Below are 21,365 nucleotides of genomic sequence, written 5' to 3' on the forward strand. Positions count from 1 at the left end.
AAAATAATATTAAAAAAATAAATAAAAACAGGAATTATACTTCCATACAGATATTCAGTAAAAAAAAAAAAAAAAAAAAAAGACCGAAAAGAGAAGGAAAGACTTACTCCAGGAGGTGATATAACCAGTGCCAAAATTCCACAGGAGTTCTAAGATGTGGATTCAGGACAAAGGGCCTCAGGCAGAAGGTGCAGCATGGGCAAAGGTCCTGAGGTGGGGTTTAGAGCAGGTGGTGTGGGTGGAATTAAGGTTCTTTTGCTTCAGACAAGTGTGGCAGGACATTCAAGGCTGGGTCAAGTTTTGTACTTGAGTCACAGGTAGAGAAGAGGGTGGGGTCCCAGAATCAGGCCCAGGGGGAAGATTAACTTGGCTTTTCACAAAGGACCCTATCCATTTCCAGTGGCTGGAACCCTATTTTTCAAAGTTCCTGACCCTCAGAGGCCTCCTTTGCATTTAGGAGTCAGGGCAAATGCAGGGAAGAACTCTTTTGTAAGAAAATCTTCTTGCCCAATGCCAATCGTGGCTCAACCTCTGTAAATCCTAGCTACTCAGGAGACTGAGATCAGATATCGTGGGTCAAAGACAACTCAGGGGAAGAAAATTAGTGAAACTCTTTTCTTGCCAATGAACTACCAAAAGCCAGAAATGGAAATGTGGCTCAAGTGGTAAACTGCCAGCCTTGAGAAAACGTTAAGAGACCAGGGCCAAGACTCTGAGTTCAAGCCCCAGTACTAGCACAGAAAAAAAAAAATAAAGAAAAGCTTTCAGAAGCTCCTAGCCCACTGTGGTGAAAGGCCAGATCAGCTAAGTGCATGTGACTCACATATGTCCTCCTAGTTCCTCAGGAGCGTGAGATCTGAGGATCATGGTTTAAAGCCAGCCCTGGCAAGAAAGTCCAGGAGACTCTGATCTCCAAGGAACCACCAGAAAACCAAAAGAGGTGCTGTGGCTTAAGTGGTAAGCTGAAGAGCTGAGGGACAGTGCCCAGGCCCAGAGTTCGAGCCCCATGACCAACACCTACTTGGACCTCACTCTGTGGCTCTAGACAGAGTAATTTCTAATGGACCCCAAGGATCGGGTCTCCCAATGTCTAGGTGTCTTCAGAGCAGCCTCTTTGTTGGCCTTTGTGTATGGGATGGGCCACAGTATCAGAGAAGGGTCCAGCCTTGGGGCATGGAGGTTATCAGCCGGGTCATCAGAATGGCATCAGTAATGGGTGCAGTGTGCATCTGAGCAGTAAACCGATGTCTCAAACCACGTTACTTGGCCAGGAGGGGCAGGAGCTGCAAGATGGCACACCAGGTAACACCCACTCATCCGGGTATCACAAGAGTGTGAATCTGTCAGGCACACCTTGGGCAGGTGTTGAGTTGGGCTCATGAAAGAGTTGTAGGATCAGGAATCCACAGCTAGCTGGCTGATGCTTGTAGCAGTTGCTATCCCAGGAGTCCCAGGTCTTGGAACCCTGCTTTCCTCTCCAGTGCTTGGGGGCAGATGAAGGTTTGCAATCCTGGACCGACTACAAAGGAGCATCCATAGTGTCCTTCCCTTGGTCCTATATGGTCCTGTGCACGGATGGAAGGGCAGATTCCATGGACCTTACTGCCATGGACCAGACCCACTCAGCCCAAGAAGGACTTAGAAGAAACCACTTGATCTGCCTTGAAAGTTTATTATGACTATGCCTCAGGACTGCCCCCAGTTCTAGCTCAGCTTATCATTACCACCTTCCTCTGTGTGTGTGTGTGTGTGCACGTGCAGCCGTACATCTTGGTGCTAGGGCTTGAACTCAGGACCTGGGCTCTGTCCCTCAGTTTTTTCGTTCAAAGCTATCACTCTACCACTTGAGCCATTGCTTTTCTTATAGCTTTTGGGTGGTTATTTGCAGACGAGAGTCTCACACACTTTTCTAACTGGACTGGCTCTGCATGGTAACCCACACATCTTAGCCTCCTGAGGAGCTAGGAATAGGACAGCATCAGCTATTAGCATCTGGCCACACTTCCTTCTTGGCTAAAACAGAGTACCTCTCTCCTAGCCCAGTACCCATCTGCAGATATCCCTCCTATGCCAGGCTTCAGAGGAAACATTCCCTCCCCTGGGGACAAAGAAATAAGATCAAATTTGAGCTTTATGTTCTCCACACCGTCAGGGGCTGCTGGGAGCTGATGTGGAGGTCAGAGGATCTAGGGCAGGGCAAATAGACAATGTGTTACAACAGAAGAGAGTATGAGAAGACATCCTTGTAGCTAGATGCCAGTGGCTCATGGCTATAATCCTACCTACTCAAGACTGATGCCTGAGGATCAATCAAGATTCAAAGCTAGCCTGGGCAGACTCTTCTCTCCAATAAATCACCAAAAAGCTGGGAAGTGGAGCTATTATAGTTCAAGTGGTACAGCACCAACGTTGTGCAAACAAGCTAAAGGATACCACTTAGGCTCTGAGTTCAAGCCCCGGTAAACACACACACACACACACACACACACACACACACACACACACACACACACACACACACACACATAGTTACATGTGCACATAAATGCACATACACATGGTAATATCTTTAGCAGTTGCCAATGGCTCATACCAGCTACTCAAGAGGCTGAGCTCTTAAGATGGCAGCTTGAAGCCAGCCCTGGCAGGAAAGTCCATGAGACTCTTCTCTCCACTAAATTACTAAAAAAGATGAAAGGTTATCTGTGGCTCAATTGGTAGAGTGTTAGCTGAAGGACAGTGCCTTGGCCCTGAGTTCCAGCTCTGAGATGTTTTTTTCTTTGTAAGTTTTTTTTTTTTTGGGGGGGAGGTCCAGTCGTGGGGCCTGAACTCTGGACCTGGGCGCTGTCCCTCAGGTCTTCAGCCCAAGGCTAGTGCTCTACCACTTGAGCCATAGCACCACTTCTGGCTTTTTTTTTCTGCTTATGTGGTGCTGAGGAATCGAACCCAGGGCCTCATGCATGCAAGGCAAGCGCTCTACCACTTAGACATCTTCCCAGCCCTGAGATGTTTTTTCTTAATAGACACCCTTTGCCATCCCCATCCCCACAGGCCAGAAATCCAGATTTTGGTCATCCTAGATCTCACTTCCGCTACTGCCACTTCCACAGCACTGCCACAAATGGCCTGTGTGTGGCCAGCACTGGATTAAGAAGTGAATATACACAAGGGGGCATAGCCAGGTCAAGGCTAATGCCCCAGAACATTGAGGTATTGGCCATACCACTCTCTCACCCCCAGTTCCCTGGCCCTGGAATCTGAAGTCTGTGCGTCTGTATTCTGAGCATCTGCAATTGTCTAAAGGAACTAGAGAGGCCCAGCTGGGGCCAGAAGATAGACTTTCCTGTAAGGTACGTTGATATTTCCTAGACACTGACGGATACTTCCAAGCCACCTTGGCCTCATCTCCCATGTAGTCCCGGAAGCTCCTTGGTTGGGCAGCCTTCAGTCAGCTATCATGTTCGACTTGGCCAAAGCCACTGGCAACCACCCTTCCCCAACTCCACTGCCAGCCTCCAAAGAGGGACATGCAGCCAGAGGCCCAGCTGAGGCAAAGAACAGGGCATTGCATGACTGAACCCCTGTACCCTCCCCACCCTGTGGAAGGTGAGAACCTATGCCAGCCGGCCCTGTTAACCCAGAATCCCCTGGAGGTAGCCAAAGATATGGATAACCAGACTTGAGCCCCAAAGAAAAGCTGGAATATGCATCTCATTTTAGACCCTGATAGGGGGCTAAAGGCAAGATTGCTGTAGAGGAGGGGCATCAGAAAGAGGCAGATAGGCACCCAGGAAGGGGACAGAGAAAGATGAGGAAAAAATACACACACACACACACACACACACACCAAACACGGGTAACCCAAGGCTTCAGCAGTCCCTGAGCATCTAAACATCCCAACCCTTGAGAAGATGGCACTATCATCCTCAGACCAACTGTAGACAAAACTCAGAGACTCTCACATGTTTGGAATGTCTCATGATACAGCATACCATTTCCTACGGTCCAGAACACTATGTAGAAAACTCAGCTACCTTATTCTTGGTTGTTGGTCATGGGGTTTGAATTTGGGCTTGTGCGCAGTCCCTCAGCTCTTAAATTGAAGGTGCGCGGTCTACCACTGGAGCCACAGAGCGACTTCCGGTTTTCTGTTGGTTCACTGGAGATAAAGTCTCACAGATTTTCCTTCCCAAACTGGCCTTGAAATGCGATCCTCAGATCTCAGCCTCCTGAGTAACTAGTATGACAGTTGTGAGCCACTGGCAGCATCTGGCTTCAGACACCTTCGTACACCCAGGGAAACCGAACTTGTCAGGCCACAAACCCCAAGCAACCCTTCACTTCAGACTTTGACACCAGCATACAAAACCATTCTTCCATGGATGGAGAGAATATAATTGACACTACCCACCCACCCCTATTCCCATTCGCCTACTCCCTGTCTAAGAAAGGCCACGAACTCTGGAGTTCTTGGTAAGGCAACACCCACCATGCTGTAATTTCACACTTGGGCAAATCTGGGGAGTTCTTAGAAATGTCTGTACACTGAGGCCAGCAGCTGGTCTCCCAACCATAGAAACCCCACTCCTTGACCATATCTTGCAGGCAAGGGGTGTCTTTCATTCTTGTCTTTTTTTTTTTTTTTTTTTTTTTTTTGGTTGGAGGGCTTGAACTCAGGGCTTGATGATGAATTTTGCTCAAGGCGAGTGCTCTACCATTTGAGCTATAGTGTCACTTTTGGTTGGAGATTGAAGATAAGACTCTCATGAGACTTTCCTGCAGGTGCTGGGGAAACAAGATCCTCTGGATCTCAGTCTCCAGAGTAGCCAGGATGACAGGCATGAGCCATCGGCGCATGATTTATGGTGTGTCATTCTTTAGAATTTCCAACTAGTCCTCCTCTAGACACTACCACCTAGTCACTCCTCTAGATCTCTCAGGGACAGCAAAGGGAGGCTCGGAATCTGGGTAGGGCCATAGGCATTTAAGGGCCCCTTCCACATAATTAACCCTCTCTAAGCTCCCATCCACCTCCTCTGGATGGCCTGGTCATCTGGGGCAGATCAGACCCACTAGGACTTCTGAGTTCTGCCCTGTATGCCCCCGCCCAACTCAACCTGTATCTAAGGATTTCTGGTGCAAGTTGCTCCATGTCCTGGTGGAAGATGATGGGAGGGTTTCTGATAACTGGGTCCAGGGGATCCCAAGGCAGAAGGAGTGTCCAGCTCCCTTCTGTCAAAGATGGAGACACAAAAAATTCTACCAAGAGCTAGAGGGCATAACCATCCACCTGTCACCAAGGTCCCTCGGAGTGATGTTTTATGTTGACAGTCCTGGGGCTTGACCTCGGGGCCTGGGCTCTGTACCTAAGCTTCTTTTGCTCTATATGAGCTCTCTTCCACCTGAGCCACGGTGCCACTTCCAACTTTTTCTGTGTATGCGGGACCTACGAATCGAACCCAGGGTTTCATGTGTGCTAGGCGTGCCCACTACTGCTAAGACAACCCTGGATCCAACCCTGGATAGCTGTTCTTCTGTAACCCTTCGGGCCTGTCTCAGGAAAGTCTTGCACATCTGTACCGTATTTCTCAGCAGCAGCCCTGGCTTGAAATGAACATGCTCCTCTATGTTGTCCTTTATGTACAGCATCTTTGCTCTCTGTGCTTCCTGTCAGATCCTCCTTGTTAAGCAAGACCCCTTTTCAAGTGCTGCTTCTAAGAAGCCTGCTCCAATCACCCTAGCAGAGTGGGGTCTTCTCTGCTCTGCAGGCTGTTGGCCTTGTCATGCTCTGCCTTCCTGCTCGTGTGGGTTGAGATCACATGAAGGGGAAGGCCTGGCTTCCACCACTCAATTACTGAAGGCTCTGATACACTACCCAGAGACCGGTGTTGTATCACAATTTGTGAGAAGGCACTCAAGGCCCAGGCAATCTGGGGGCAACAAGATAGGTCCATTTCTTTGTGTGGGCTTGAACTCAGGATCTGGGAGCACTCTCTCTGAGTTTTCGTGCTCAAGGCTGGTGCTCTACCACTTGAACCAAAGCTCCACTTCTGAATTTTTGGTGGTTCCATGGAAAGAAGAGTCTCACCAGCTTTCCAGCTTATGGCTGGCTTCAATCTCTGACCCTCAAATGTCTGCCTCCCAAGTAGCCCGGACATCAGGTGTGAGCATGAGCCAGAGGAGACTGGCACCAGAGCCTTTCTTTTGAGCTTCTGTTTATCTCATGTCAACCAGCAAGCCCTAGTTAAAATACTCAGTTACAGGGGATCAAGTTCCTCTCCTGGGTCAGTTAATCCAAGGAGATAAAGTGTCTTTGAAAAGGCTAGTCTGAGTTGGCCTGGGTGAGCATGTGTGTGTGTGTGTGTGTGTGTGTGTGTGTGTGTGTGTGTGTGTGTGTGTGTGTGTGTGAGTACATCCAGGATCCCCAGCCCAAGAAAGGCAGGTAGGGGAGGGTACATCAAGTCATTTTGAGTGGAATGATCTGAATTCTATGCTGCAAGTGAAGCCTGGAAAGATAATGGAGAGTAGGAGAGGTTTAGAGGAACATCAAAAGAAGCCCATTACCTTTGGCTACAAGTACCAGAGAAAAGACTCAATCCATCCTTTTTGGTAGTAAGATAACAGGTGGCCACTATTCATTTACTTCATTATTTTTGTTAGTCCTATGGCTTGGATTCAGGGCCTGGGTGTCATCCTGGAGTTTCTTTTACTCAAGGCTTAGGCTCTACCACTTGAGCCACAGCACAATATCTGGCTTTTTTTGGGGGGGGGTTGGTTTATGGGAGATAAGAATTTCACAGACTCTCCTGCCTGGGCTGGCTTTGAGTCACGTACATCAGACCTTAGCATCCCCAATAGCCAGGAGAATATTTGAGAACCACCAGCACATGACCACCACCATCTATAATCCCCTAGGACCAGTGCTGGGCCACCTGCACTGCACCCCCCTTGTTGTGAGTGGGAAGCAGACGTGGGTGGGTTTGATACTTCAACAGCCTACGTACCTTTGAGCATTGTTCCAGGTCAGTCTGATGGCAGCTTCCTCGTCATACACAGCAATGACTTGGCTCTGTCACACAAAAAAATGTCCCCATGGAGGTGTCAGTTCTGGGGTCTTTCCTCTTCACAGCACCCCCACTCCCTGAAATGACACACCCCAGAAAAGCAAAATAGACATAGAGTAAATTCATTTTCTTATAACCAGGGCCTGGCCAGAAAGGTAGCAGTGGGGAATCCTGATGCAGACCAGCCTGAGCCTGTCCCCCTGGGGAGCCATCCCCTGCGGGCCCAACCCCCAGGTCTTCCCAAGCTCCGTCTGCCACCAACCAGGCCCAAGGGAGTAGACAGCTCCAGGGCACACAGATACCTTGGTCTTATAATTTAACGGTGCTGAGTCCCCATCAAACATCTCTCCCTTCCAGGTCCCCAGACTCAGACACAAAGCTCATGTACCCCCCCCCCAAAGAAAGCAGGCAGAAGTTACCAAAGGGTCCAGCACTCATTGTTACAGCCCTCTTCTAAACACACACACACACACACACACACACACACACACACACACACACACACACACACACACACACACACACACACACACACACACACACCCGGCAGGGGTGGTTCATGTTTGTCTTCCTTGCTACTCAGGAGGCTGAGGTTTGAGGATCACGGTTCAAAGCCAGCCCATGACAGAAAGTCTGTGAGGCTCTTATTTACAGTGAACCACCAAGAAGCCAAAGGTGGAGCTGTGGCTCAAGTATCAGAACAATAGCTTTGAGCACAAAAGCTCAGGAACAGAACCTAGGCCCTGAGTTCAAGGCCCAGGTCTTCTATCTCCAAACACAGATAGACACAGACACAGAGGAGACAGACAGACAGACAGACAGACAGACACACACACACACACACACACACACACACACACACACACACACACACACACACACACGTACAGCCCAAGGATTCAGCAGCCCCTGAGAACAGAACCATGAACTCTCTCCATTAGGATCACATCCCACTCTCAAGAAGGTGGCACTACAGACATCAGACCCACTATAGACAAACCAGTAAGCCTCTCACATATCTGAAATGTCTCATAATCCAGCATGGCAGTTCCTACTGTACACACTGCTATGCGGAAAAATTAGCCCTCTCTTTTTTGTAGTTGGTCATGAGGTTTGAACTTGGCCAGGGCGCTGTCCCTCAGCTCTTCAGCTGAAGGTGAGCACTCTCCCACTTGAGCCACAGCACCAATTCCTGTTCTTTGGTGGTCCATTGGACATCAAGTCTAGCAGACTTTTCTGCCCATGCTGGCTTGGAACTATGTCTTCATATCTCAGCCTTCTGGGTAGCGAGGATGTGAGTTGTGAGGCATCAGCGGCTTCCGGTTTCAGCCACCTTCACATACCCAGAGGAAACCCATCCTCGTCAGGCCACAAACTTCTTGCAAGCCTTGACTTCAGACTTTGTCACCCAACATCCAAATCCATCCTTCAATGAAGAGAATACATACACAACAATCCCACCCCTGCAACCATTCGCCCACTCCCTGCCTGTCACAGGCCACGTCCTCTTGAAGCTGGGGCAAACATGGGGAGTTTTTAGAAATGTCTGTACAATGAAGCCAGCACCTTGTCTCTCAACCAAAACACCCCCCTGTCCCCCCCCCGCCACACTTCCACCATTATTGGCAGGCAAAGATGTTGAATTTCTATTTTTTCAGTTGTGGAGCTTGCACTCTGAGCCTGGGTGCTGTCCCTGTGCTCTTCAGCTCAAGGCAAGCACTCTACTACTTGAGCCACAGCACCCTTTCTGGTATTCTGGGTGGTTCGTTGGAGTTAAGAGTCTCAGGGTCTTTCCTGCTGAGGATAGCTTTGAACTGTGATCCTCAGCTCTCAGCTCCTGAGTACCTAGGATGACAGCCATGAGCTACTGGCACCCGGCCAAAGATACTCTTCCATTCCTTTCACCTTAGCCCCTCAGGAAATTGAGATCTGAGGATTACAGTTGAATGCCACCTTTGGCAGCAAAGTCCATGAGAACAATTTTTCTCCAATTAAACACCCAAAAAAGTTGCAAGTGGAGCTGTGGCTCGGTAAAGTGCTAGCTTTGAGCAGCAAAGACAAGGGATAAGAAGGAGGCCCTAGTTTCAAGCTTTTTCTAGCAAAGACCCACCCAAGAAATGAAGCAGGTGGGCACACAGGAGCTCAAAGCTCACACATAATACTCAAGACTTCCAGAACAGACCCCATCCTGCTCTGATTCTCTAGATTCTATGTCTTACACCATGGCAGTCTTATATGGCACTGACCATGCACCAAGTTATGATGTTCAAGTACAATCTCATCTCATACTGAGGATCCCCTGACCTTATCAAAGACTCAGGATCTCTCACTGTCCTGCCTTGACACTGGGCAGCAAGGTGAGTTCTAGTTATCCAACCACAGGATGTGGGAATGAAAGGATTTTTCGGCCAAGGGAATAGAGGGCTCTAGGTCCCTCTCTCTCAGGAAAAAGGAGAAAAGGGTTGATCCATCCCAAGAAAGCTCCTGGGTTTTGAGTATCCTCAAAGAAACAACCCTGCTCAGAGCCCAGTTCCTCTTGTTTTCCCACCAGCCTCCCCATGCCTGCCCCAACTTCAGTCAGCCCTCTCTGAATCCCAGATCTGCCAGGTAAACTAAAGGCAGAGCCAGCAAAGAGACCCACATCTGCCTCTGAGAATGGCAGTCTCGTGGTCCTAGCACCCCCTAGAGGAAGTCTCGAGGTAATTTGGGTCCCAACTCCCATTCTCATTCCCTGGCTGTCCTGTGCCAGTGGCCCACTTACCTCTGTCTCTGGTGGAGGAATGAAGACCGGGGGTGTCATGTTCAGATTCAGCCATTGAAAATCCCAGTCCCCAAAGATGTACTGCACAGATATCCTGCAGTGGACGACAGCCAGGCAGTCAATGGTGAACCCAAGGTGCCAGGTCTCTTAATAGAAGTGTGGCTGGGTCAAAGACTCTATAACTGGTGATCTGTGTTGTCATGCGAGGTCATGGTTCCAATGTCCTGACACACCTGACCTATGATCGTCCTCCTTCTTCATCTTCCTGCTTATCCCTTACCCTGCCCCTGACACTCCCTCACCCCAACACCTCCCTAGCCCTTAGACACGTTCTTATTATCTGACCAGAAAATAACTTGCTGGGGCCAGGATGATTGAAACCTGGTGACTCACCCTGAGCCCTGAGGCTGCTTCCCCCAGGAGTTGGTGACCACAGAGCTCCTGAATATCATGAAGTTGTTAAAGGGTCAGTGGCTTACTCCTACATACTGTCTTTAGGCTCTGAAATGTTACCCACAGAAATAGTGAATGGTTGGCTCTCTTGATCCATGGACTCAAAACCAAGATTCCCATGCTCTCTTCTTCCTTTCCTCTTTTTTTCCCTTCATCCTTCCCTCCACTCTCTCTGATTTCTTTTTTGTATTTTTATTTTTTATTGTTAAAATTCTGTACAGAGGGGTTACAATTACATGGACAAGATAATGAGTATATTTCTTTCTTTTTTTATTGTGAGAATACCATCCATAAGAGTTACAATTACATGGACAAGATAACTCGTACATTTATTATCAAGCATTGCTGTCATCTACTTGTTTCCCCTTCCCATCCCTTCCCATACTCCTCCACACCCCCACCTGATCCGCCCCCCAACCCCCAACAAAATTGTTAAATTCGTTTTTCGACATAATGACTTGTACATCTCATTGTTGCAATGGATCCTCCTGTATCCCTAGTTAAATGATTTATTTCTTTCCCTCCACAAATTATAGGAATATCAAATACAGTGAATGTATGGACCATAGGGGAAGGACATTCAAAGCAACATAGAAATCATCGGATAAATATGATAGAAACAATTGCATGAAAGGAAAAAAAAACAAAAAATATATTTGAATATTAACTTGGGGTATATTCCACTAACATCAACTTATCTGACCTTTTCTGCTTGACTCAGACATATACAGGTTATTGCAAATAAAGGAAACCATGGGACCTATGTTTCCTTGGGACTGGCTTACTTCGCTCAATATAATTTTTTCCAAGTCTTTCCATTTCCTAACAAATGGGGCAATGTCTTTCTTTCTGATGAAGGCATAGAATTCCATTGTGTATATATACCACATTTTCGTGATCCATTCAAATACTGAGGGTCATCTGCGTTGGTTCCATATCTTATCTATAGTAAATAATGCTGCAATAAACATAGTTGTGCTGGTAGCTTGAGTGTGGACTAATTTGTGATAATTTGGGTAAATGCCCAAAAGTGGGATTGCTGGGTCATAGGGGAGCTCTATGTTGAGTCTTTTGAGGAAGCTCCATACTGCTTTCCAAAGTGGTTGAACATGTTTACACTCCGACCAACAATGCAGTAAGGTTCCCTACTGTCCACATCCCCTCCAGCATCTGTTGTTATTAAAGTTCTTGACTATAGCCATTCTAACTGGGGTGAGGTGACTAGGGAAGTTTTTTCAGGCTAGGGAGGTTGAGCATTTCTTCATGTGTCTATTGGCTATCATTCATTCCTCTCAGAGAAATTTTTCTTTAATTCTTTAGCCCACTTATTTGTTGGTCAGTTGTTTCTTTGAAGATTTGTTGTTGGGGGATTTATTTTTTTTGAGTTCCAGGTATATTTTAGATATGAGACGTTTGTCTGTTGTATGGGCCGTGAAGAACTTCTCCCAATCCGTGGGCTTTCTATCGATCTTGCTAGCTATGTCCTTTGCCATGCAGAAACTCTGCAATTTCATGCAATCCCATTTGTCCAACCTTTCTTTGATGTGTTGTGTTTCTCAGTCTCTATTAAGAAAATTTCGGCCTGTGCCAAGGAGTCCTAGGGTGTCTCCTATTCAGAATCAACTCTGTTTGTTGATTCTATTTTTTTTTTTTGGATTCTAATTCATTTAATTCTGATTTAATTTTAAATATTTCTTTTTGTCTTCTGGATTGGGGTTTATCTTGCTTGTGTTTTTCAAGGAGGCTCAGCTGTCTCATTAAATTGTTAGTTTCAGATCTCTCCAATTTGTTTATGTAGGAATTCAGAGCTATAAACTTGCCTCTGAGTATTGCCTTTGCTGTAGCCCAGAGGAGCTGGTAGTTGGTGTGCTCATTTTTGTTGAATATCATGAACACTTGAATTTCCTTTCTAATCTCTTGCATGACCCACTCCTGGTTCATCAGTGTGTTGTTCAGCCTCCATGTGTTACAGGACTTTCTTTGTTGGCTTTTGGTGTTGAATTCTAATTTAATAATCTTATGGTCTGAGAGAATGCAAGGTATGACTTCAATGTTTCTAAATTTGCACAATTTTGCTTTGTGGCCTAAAATGTGGTCTATTTTGGAAAATATTCCATATGCTGGTGTATTCTGATGCTGCTGGGTGAAATATTCGGTAGACGTCTCTTAAATCTAGTTTAGAATGGCAAAGAATAATTTCACGGCACTGTTATAACTCTTAAAGAATGCAAGAGTAACTGATGGTACCTATCATATTTCCACAAAACCAGTGGATCCTGAAGGATAATAGTAGACCAGCAGATATTCTAAGAAGCAGACATGGAGCATGAAAGAAGAAGAGAAGGAATGAGAGAGAGTGAAAGAGAGAGAGAGAGAAATGTCATAATTATTAAAGTGCATAACAGATGAACAAGAAATGTATGAGAATATTCATACTGCTATTTTTAAACTCTACAGGTACATTTGAAGATATTTGATATATGATAACCCATCAACATAAAATATAAAGTGATTTTGATAAAAATAAAGAATACTCAGAAGAAATTATAAATGCAAAAACAATCTTCACAGAAGCAAACACTCAGAGATATTTCATGACTTTTAAAAGGACAAAGTGGCTGAAGTTAGTATAAATTTAGAAGTATGACAATACATAAAAATATAAAAAGATATTCATATAGTTCATTATATAACCCAAAGCAGAAAGCAAATGTTGTTTGGATGATTTTTTTTTAAATACAGTCTCTCAGGTGCTGGGTCGGTGGCTCAGGGGTAGAGTGCTTGTCTCACATGCATGAGGTCCTGGGTTTGATTCCTCAGCATCACATGAGGAGAAAAAGACAGAAGAGGTGCTGTGGCTCAAGTGGTAGCACTAACTATGAGCTGAAGAGCTGAGGGACAGAATCCAGGAACCAGAGTTCAAGCGCCACAACCAACAAAAACAAAAACAAAAAACTAAGCAAAACACATTCTTCACTTTTGTGGCCTCAACTCTGTAATACCACTGATTCAGCATAGGGCTAAGATTTTCGGTGTGGACATTTATCAACACTCCTGATTCAGACGCTACTTGAGAAAATTTTTAATCAATATTGCATTAATTTTGCTCTTTGTAAATTCACATGCACCTGTAAAAAATGGTTTTGCCATCGCAGTAACATTCTCAAAGTACCTCGTAATGACAACTTACAAAAATTTGTATTATATTATAACAAGGAAAACAATGCTACAAATAAAGAAAAGCAATAATTAAATATTAATGATTAATAAAATAAAAACCAAATCCCAGTGTTTCCAGTATTTCAAGTGTACTGCATATTAGATTTTACTATTTCTCATATTTCTGTACATTTAAAACTGGCTAAAATTATGATGTTCAACAAGAGTTTTATAGGCTATGAGAAGTCTTTAAAGTTACCCTCTAAGATTACTATTTATGTCTCATCTCATAATTTATATATGGCTTATATCATCATTTGTTCCTCACTAAAATATAAAGAAAGGAAACCCTAAAGTTTTAACAGAAACTTTGTAGTAAAAGTATTAACTCTTGCTCTGTTTCTTTACACAAAGTCTTTGCAACTTCTCATTAGTATCCTTTCTATAAACTCTGAAATGGAGATACTTAGTAGTATATATCTGCTACCATAAATCTTAAATACTTTATGGAAAAGTTTTATGACCTGACAAAAAGTCTTAATTTTGGCATATATAAGCAAATTCCCAAAATTAAACATATTTAAAACATTAAATTTTTTGGAGGGAGGTCCAGTCGTGAGTCCTGAACTCTGGGCCTGGGTACTATCCCTCAGCTCTTCAGCTCAAGGCTTGCACTCTACCACTTGAGCCACAACAGCACCATGTCCGTCTATTTTTTCTGCTTATGTGGTGCTGAGGAATAGAACCCAGGGTCTCATGCAAGCAAGGCAAGTGCTCTACCATTGATCCACCTTCCCAGCCCAAAACATTAAAACTTTTAACAAACCTTAACACTTGCTGCTGTGTTCATTATGACAGGGGGCTTGTATAGAATAACTGAATTCCTCTTGCTACACATCTCTTGAACAACAAATATCTGGAATTATTATGTTTTTGACATATCAATCTTGACTTTATTCTTAAATGTGTGGTTATGTAAGAAATATATGGTTCTAAAATTTCACGACAATACTTTAGAACTTACTTTTTGTTGAATTATCTAGTTTAAGAAAATCAATTCCACCTTATATATAAAAAATGTTCTGTGTACAATTTGGTAGCACATACTCTAAAATTGAACAATATGCAGAAGTTTAGCATGGCCCCTGCGCAAGGATGACAAGCAAATTCTGAAGCAGTCTATATTTATACAACAGATGCTGGAGGGGATGTGGCCAGAAGGGAACCCTACTGCACTCTTGGTGGGAGTGTAAACTTGTTCAACCACTTTGGAAAGTAGTATGGAGGTTCCTCAAAAGACTCCACATAGAGCTTCCCTATGACCCAGCAATCCCACTTTTGGGAGCATTTACACACATGTTTACAAACAAGACCACACTAAAGCTACCAGCACGACCATGTGTATCGCAGCACTATTTACTTTAGCTAAGGTATGGAACCAACCCAGATGTCCCTCAGTAGATGAATGGATCAAGAAAATGTGGTATATATACACAATGGAATTCTATGCCTCCATCAGAAAGAATGACATTGCCCAATTTGTTAGGAAATGGAAAGACTTGGAAAAAATTGTATTATGCGAAATAAGCCAGGCCCAAAGAAACATAGATCCCATGTTTTTCTTATTTGCAATATCTAGTATATGTCTGAGTCAAGGAGAAAAGTTCAGATAAGTTGATGTTAGGGAAATGAACCCTAAGGTATGTATTCAAATGTTTTTTTTTTTTCTTTCATGAGATTGTTTCTAACACATTTATAAAATTATTTCTTTGTTGTTTTGTATGTCCCTCCCCCACAGCATAAATCCTGCTTTCACTGTATTTGATGTAGGTATAATTTGTGGAGGGAAAGGGGAAAAACTAATCGTTTAAATAGGGATACAGGTGGACTCACTGCAACAATGAGATGCACAAGTCGTTATGTCGAAAATGAACTTTACAACTTTGGTGCGAGTGGGGGAGCGGGGAGGATTGTTTGGGGGGAGAGGGGGAAGGGGAAAACAAAGGAGGAGGCCACAATGCTTGACAAGAAATGTACTCATTATCTTGCCCATGTAATTGTAACCCCTCTGTACAATATTTTCACACAAAAAAAAGATTCCACATAGGGCTCCCCTATGACCCAGCAATCCCACTTTTGGGCGTTCACCCAAATGATCACAAACAAACAAGACGAAATTAAAACTACTAGCACAACTATGTTTATTGCAGCATTATTTACCATAGCTAAGATATAGAACCAACCTCGATGCCCCTCAGTAGATAAATGCTTCAAGAAAATGGTGTGTGTGTGTGTGTGTTTGTGTGTGTGTATGTGTGTGTGTGTGTGTGTGTGTGTGTTTGTGTATGGGAATTCTATCGTCCATCAGAATGAATGCCATCACCCAATTTGTTACAAAATGGAAAAACTTGGAAAAATTATATTATCTGAAATATGCCAAGTCCAAAGAATCATAGGTCCCATGGTATCCCTTATTTGCATTAAGTAAATATATGTCTGGGATAAGCAGAAATGATAAAAAAAAACTATGTGCATATGACTATATAAGATGATGTTAAGCTAAATGAACCCCAAGATAGGAACACGGTTTTCTTTTTCTTTCTTGCTATTGTTTCTAATGTAATTATAACGTACAATGTGATTTTTTTATTTTTTATATGGTCCTCCCACACAACATAACGCCTGTTTTCACTGTATTTGATGTCGTTGTGCCTGCGTATTGTATATACACTTCTCTAATTTGGGGAGGGAAAGGGAAAAAAACAAAATGCTTAAATAGAGATACAGGTTGACCCATTGTAACAATGAGATGCACAAGACACTATGTTGAAAAACGAACTTTACAATTTAGGCGGGGTTGGGATGGGGGGTGGTGAGGAATGTACTTGTGAAGGTGGAAGGGAAGGGATGGTGGGGGAAAAATAAAGGGGAGGTAACAATGCTTGGTAGGAAATGTACTCATTACCTTGCACATGTAACTGTAACCCCTCTGTACAGTATTCTTACAATAAAAAAAGTTTAAAAATGTTCTGAGATGGAAGAGTTTACTTCTATTATTTTACCTATATAATATCGTTAACAAAGAAATTAATGCAATACACTGACATGAAGATATTTTGAATGTGTGTGTGTGTGTGTGTGTGTGCACATGCATGCTTGTGCGTGTGCATACCTGATTGTTGGCGTGTGCAGAGTTTGAACTAAGGGCTTCAAGGACTCGCTAGGCCTTTTCTCTCTAGATTGGTCAGCTAATATATTAGCTACATCTCCATTTCTGGCCCTTTTCTAGTTCATTTAAATTTTTGAAAAATAATCTTATGGGTTTTTTTTTTTTTTTTGCCCTGATTGGCTTGCAACACTTATCCACAGATCTCAAGCTCCTAAGTAGATATGCCGAGTGGACAGGATTACAGGTGTGTCCAACCAGCACACGGCTTTAAGAATAATTTTAAAAGTAGAAGAAACTGTACTTCACGGAGTCCTCTTTTATCATTTCCTACTTTTAAAGCATTTTGGAGTGATAATATGTGAATTTATTTCGTTTTGAGATTCTTACAAGACAATAACTGATGGTATTTAAAAGTTTAATACTTTTTAAAAAGGATACTAGAACCTTGGAACAGAAGAAAATTGGCTCTCTTTGGACCTCAATTTATAATCTCAGTTTGTGCATGATAATCCAATGTCACCAACACAGTCTGTGTTGAAGACAAAATGTGACAAAAAGCAATTACCACGGTCATAATTGTTATGTTATTAGTTATTGGACAATATGAATATTGAATTGAGAGTATAAGAGAATGGAGAGATTTTACCTACCATTTTTGTATTGCTGAAAGGCTTTTGGAAACTTTGACACATTTCCTTCCTCACTGTGTCTTTAGGCTATGCACTTACTGCCTTTAATTACAATTTTCTCAACACAAATCTCCATCTTGATACAGACAAAGGCCTGGATGAGCTTCCAGCTCCAACTTAGGCCTTGAGAGATAACAAGACAGTCATTTAGCAGGTCAGAGGAACCTGCCCAGACCTACCAGGCTCAACCCCTCCCAGGAAATAGTCACCCACCCCAGGCAGAGGAAATTCTGCCCCCAGGAGTGGCTTTCTTCATTGGGTAAACAGAGCCAGAGGCTGCCCCTCCCTACAGCAGCCTAGATAATCAATTGAAATTCAGTAAACATAATCCTGAGAAAGGCTCGAGGCTGGACTCTGAGAATGTCTCAGAAGCTAGACCCTCAGGGAAGAACTACTGTTTGCTGAAAGGCCTCAACTCAACCCAGAACCTAGCCTTATGTCATCATCTCCAAACTAGAGGGCACAGCCATCTCCCGCTTCTGCGATACTCAAAACAGATCCCTCTCCCACTGAACTAGCCTTGGAGGAGGATCACAAAATCCTGGGTAAAGCAGAGCACTTTTCAGCTTGCCCAAACAAACTGACTTAAGTAACTTGATCAAGCCGCAGGAAAACCAAACACCACAAGCAGACCAGAGACTCCACCAAGAGACTGGTTATGGACACAAGGGAGATACAGAATCTTCCCAACCCCCACCCCCCAAAAAATCAAAGACCTTTCTTCTTTTGAACCTTACTTTTAATTTTTTTAAATTTTAATATTTTTAAATTGTTGTTTTATATCTTTTTTTTCTATACTGACGTTTTGATTCCTTTCTTTTTCTTTCTTTTCTCATTATTTTCACTTCTTCTCTTTCCTTCTTTTCTGCATGACTTAATTGCTGTTCTGCTCACCCTCAAATATACGCGTCGCCGATTATTAGATCTTATCGTCCATTGTGTATACACTTAATCCAGAAATTTATTACTCAATTCAAAACCTCTTAGACTTAAATTCTTTAACAGCAGTATTACCTCTTTATACCCATATAGTATTTTAAACATTTTTATTTTTCTAGTTGTTCATGTCTCCTTTCTATCCCTCCCCTCCTCTCATCCTGTCCTCATTGTTCTCTGAATACTATCACTGCAGTTTTTAAGGGTTTTACTTTTTAAATTTTGTTTTTCCATTTTTTCTTCTCTCTTTTCTCTTTTTCTTCTTTTTTTTCTTTCTTTTTCTTTTTTCCTTTTTTCCTCTCTCTGCTATCATTCTGTCCAATCCATTTCCCTCTTTGATATGAGGACATTGTTAATTCCACTCTCCCTCACCTTCCCACATCCCTCTAATGCTATTTTTCTCCACATTTTCCATAAACCTAATAATTTCTGGTCGCCAAATTGTCCTTTGCTGTTCTTAGGCCATTAAGACATAGTTGTTCAATGTTCAATAGATTGTATCTCTTGAACAAGATTGTATCTGCAGACTTTTGACTGTGCAACTACAGACTTTGTTTGATAGTTACCTTAAAATAGTGTTTTAACACAAAACTGGTGTTATTCTCATCCCAAATGGGCAGAACAAGCTGGAAAAACACAAGAAAAAATGGCAATCCTGGAGATCTCAACTCCCACTCATGACAATCAGGGGACAGAACAGATAATGAACAATCCAGAGGAGAGTTCCCAAAAAGCTCTACAAACACTACAGGTAAAAGGCGTAAATGAAAAGAGTGAAAACATGCAAAGGTCTCAGTGTGAGTGGGAGACAGAGGAGGCAAACCAAAGATCAATACAGGAGTCTCATGAGCATGAGGAAGCTACTCAAAGATTGATACAGGAATTTCCTGAGCAGATTGAGAACATTCAAAGAGAAATAAAGGAATTGTGTGAGCAGGTTCAGATCAGTCAAAGAGAAAGATAGCAATTATGTGAGCTGGCTGAGAACAGACAACGAGCAAGTCAGCAATGGCGTGAACAAGCTGAAAACACTCAAAGAAAACTACAGGAAATGCATGAACGTGAGGATGCTAATCAATGAGAAATACAGGAACTGAGAGATAGGGCTGAGAATAGACAAATATCAATGGAGGCATTAATGGAATACAAAAACAGAGAGCTGAAAGAAATCAGGGAGACATGGGCTGGTAAGGGGACTCAGTGGTAGAGTGCTTGCCTTGCATGCATGAGGGCCTGGGTTCAATTCCTGAGCACCACATAAGCAAAAAGAAAAAACGCCAGAAGAGGCACTGTGGCTCAAGTGGTAGAGTGCTAGCCTTGACCTAAAGAGCTGAGGGACAGTGCTCAGGCCCAGAGTTCAGGCCCCATGACCTGATCCCCCCCCAAAAAAAAAGAAATCAGGGAGACTGGGAAGGTAATGCTCACTGGAGCCAATCAGAAGGAATGAGAGTCCAAGGAAACGATAACAAATCAACTAAGTGATTTGAGAATAAACATGGAACACCAAATTAAGGAAGTAAAGAAGTTCGCACAAGATCTAGAACAAAGTTCCAACAAAGAATTTGAAGCCATCAAAGCCCATCAATTAGAAGGGAAAAAAAATAACAAAGTAGAAAGTCTTGGCAGTATGTCAGACCATGCAGAAGATCGAAACTCGTGGATTTAAGACAACCTACATATTATAGAGAAAGAACATACAACCATCCAAGACAAGTCCAATAAATAAGATAGATCTATTCAACACTTGGAAGATATCATCAGAAGGCTTAATGTGAGGATAATGTGTGTAGAGGAACACCTAGAGACAGAAGTTAATGGTCTAGGAAATTTGTTTAACAGGATCCTAGCAGAGAACTTCCCAAACATACAAAAAGATAGGCCTATTCAGATACAAGAAGCTTTTAGAACTCCAAATAGAACAGACCAGAACAAGACATCCTACCATCACATTATAATCTGCAAAGGATAAACTCAGACCAAGGAAAGGATCCTTAATGCAGCGAAGGAGAAAAGATAAATCACCTATAAAGGGAAACCAATTAGAATCCCCTCAGATTTCTCAGCAGGGACAATCAAAGCAAGAAGATCCTGGCATGATGTATGACATGCACTAAAGACAAACAACAATCAACCAAGAATACTTTACCTAGCTAAACTCTCCTTCATAACTTCAGGTCAAATAAAAACATTCCATAGCAAAGAAAAATGGAAATATTATATCTCCACCAAAGCAGCCCTACAAAAGATACTGAAAGATGTCCTAAACATAGAAAACGAACAAGACCACAGTACAGGCCAAGAAACCACACCCAAACTGAGTATCCAAGAACCATAGGAAGAACCCAGGTGCCCCAACTCCCAAGAAGGTGGATAAAATGGTAGGCACTCCCAAATACCTCTTAGTCCTATCTCTTAACATTAACGGGCTTAACTCTGCAATTAAGCAACATAGACTGTATAGTTGGAGTAAAAATCAACATCCTTCTATCTGTTGCCTTCAGGAGTCACATCTTGCCCATAAAAACAAACACATTTTGAATGTGAAAGGCTGTAACAAAACCTACCAAGCAAACAGCCCCCCATAAACAGGAAGGAGTTGCAATACTAATATCAGATAAAATAGACATCACATTAAAATTAGTTAGAAGAGGTAAAGTAGGTCGCTATGTACTAATTAAGGGATCTCTCCTTCAGGAAGATATTACAATTCTAAATATCTATTCATCAAACAACAGAGTACCCAAATTTATCCAGGAAACACTACTTTCTCTCAAATCTCAAATAGATCCAAAGACATTAATTGTTGGGGACTTTAACACACCAATATCCCCACTAGATAGATAAACTCAGCAAAAAATCAACAGAGACACCACAGACGGATAAGATACTTTAACCTGTGACCTAAAAGTTCATTTTCTTTTACAAACATCCTTTTTCTTTTATTATCTGTAAGTAACAAAAACAAAGCTATCCTATGGAAAGTAGGCTGACGTTGTTCACAGGGATGAAAATAAGGTAATGAGGGAAGTGAGCACAGATCCTCAGAGCAGTTTATCATGTACATTTTGTGAGAATGACAATGTGCTGTAAACTCTAGATTAAATCAATCACTGAACACCTGATATATATGTATA

At 43.1% G+C, this 21,365-nt stretch overlaps 1 non-coding gene across 1 annotated transcript; it reads left to right on the forward strand.

The window, feature by feature from the left end:
* Positions 1-14,521: 14,521 nt before the first annotated feature.
* Positions 14,522-14,626, forward strand: LOC138807166 (U6 spliceosomal RNA). The gene has a single exon (XR_011366072.1). It is a non-coding gene; the product is annotated as a U6 spliceosomal RNA (small nuclear RNA).
* Positions 14,627-21,365: the final 6,739 nt, after the last annotated feature.

The sequence above is a fragment of the Dipodomys merriami genome, unplaced genomic scaffold (assembly GCF_024711535.1).
Source record: "Dipodomys merriami isolate MVZ:Mamm:240054 unplaced genomic scaffold, mDipMer1.0.p SCAF_413, whole genome shotgun sequence".
NCBI lineage: Eukaryota > Metazoa > Chordata > Mammalia > Rodentia > Heteromyidae > Dipodomys > Dipodomys merriami.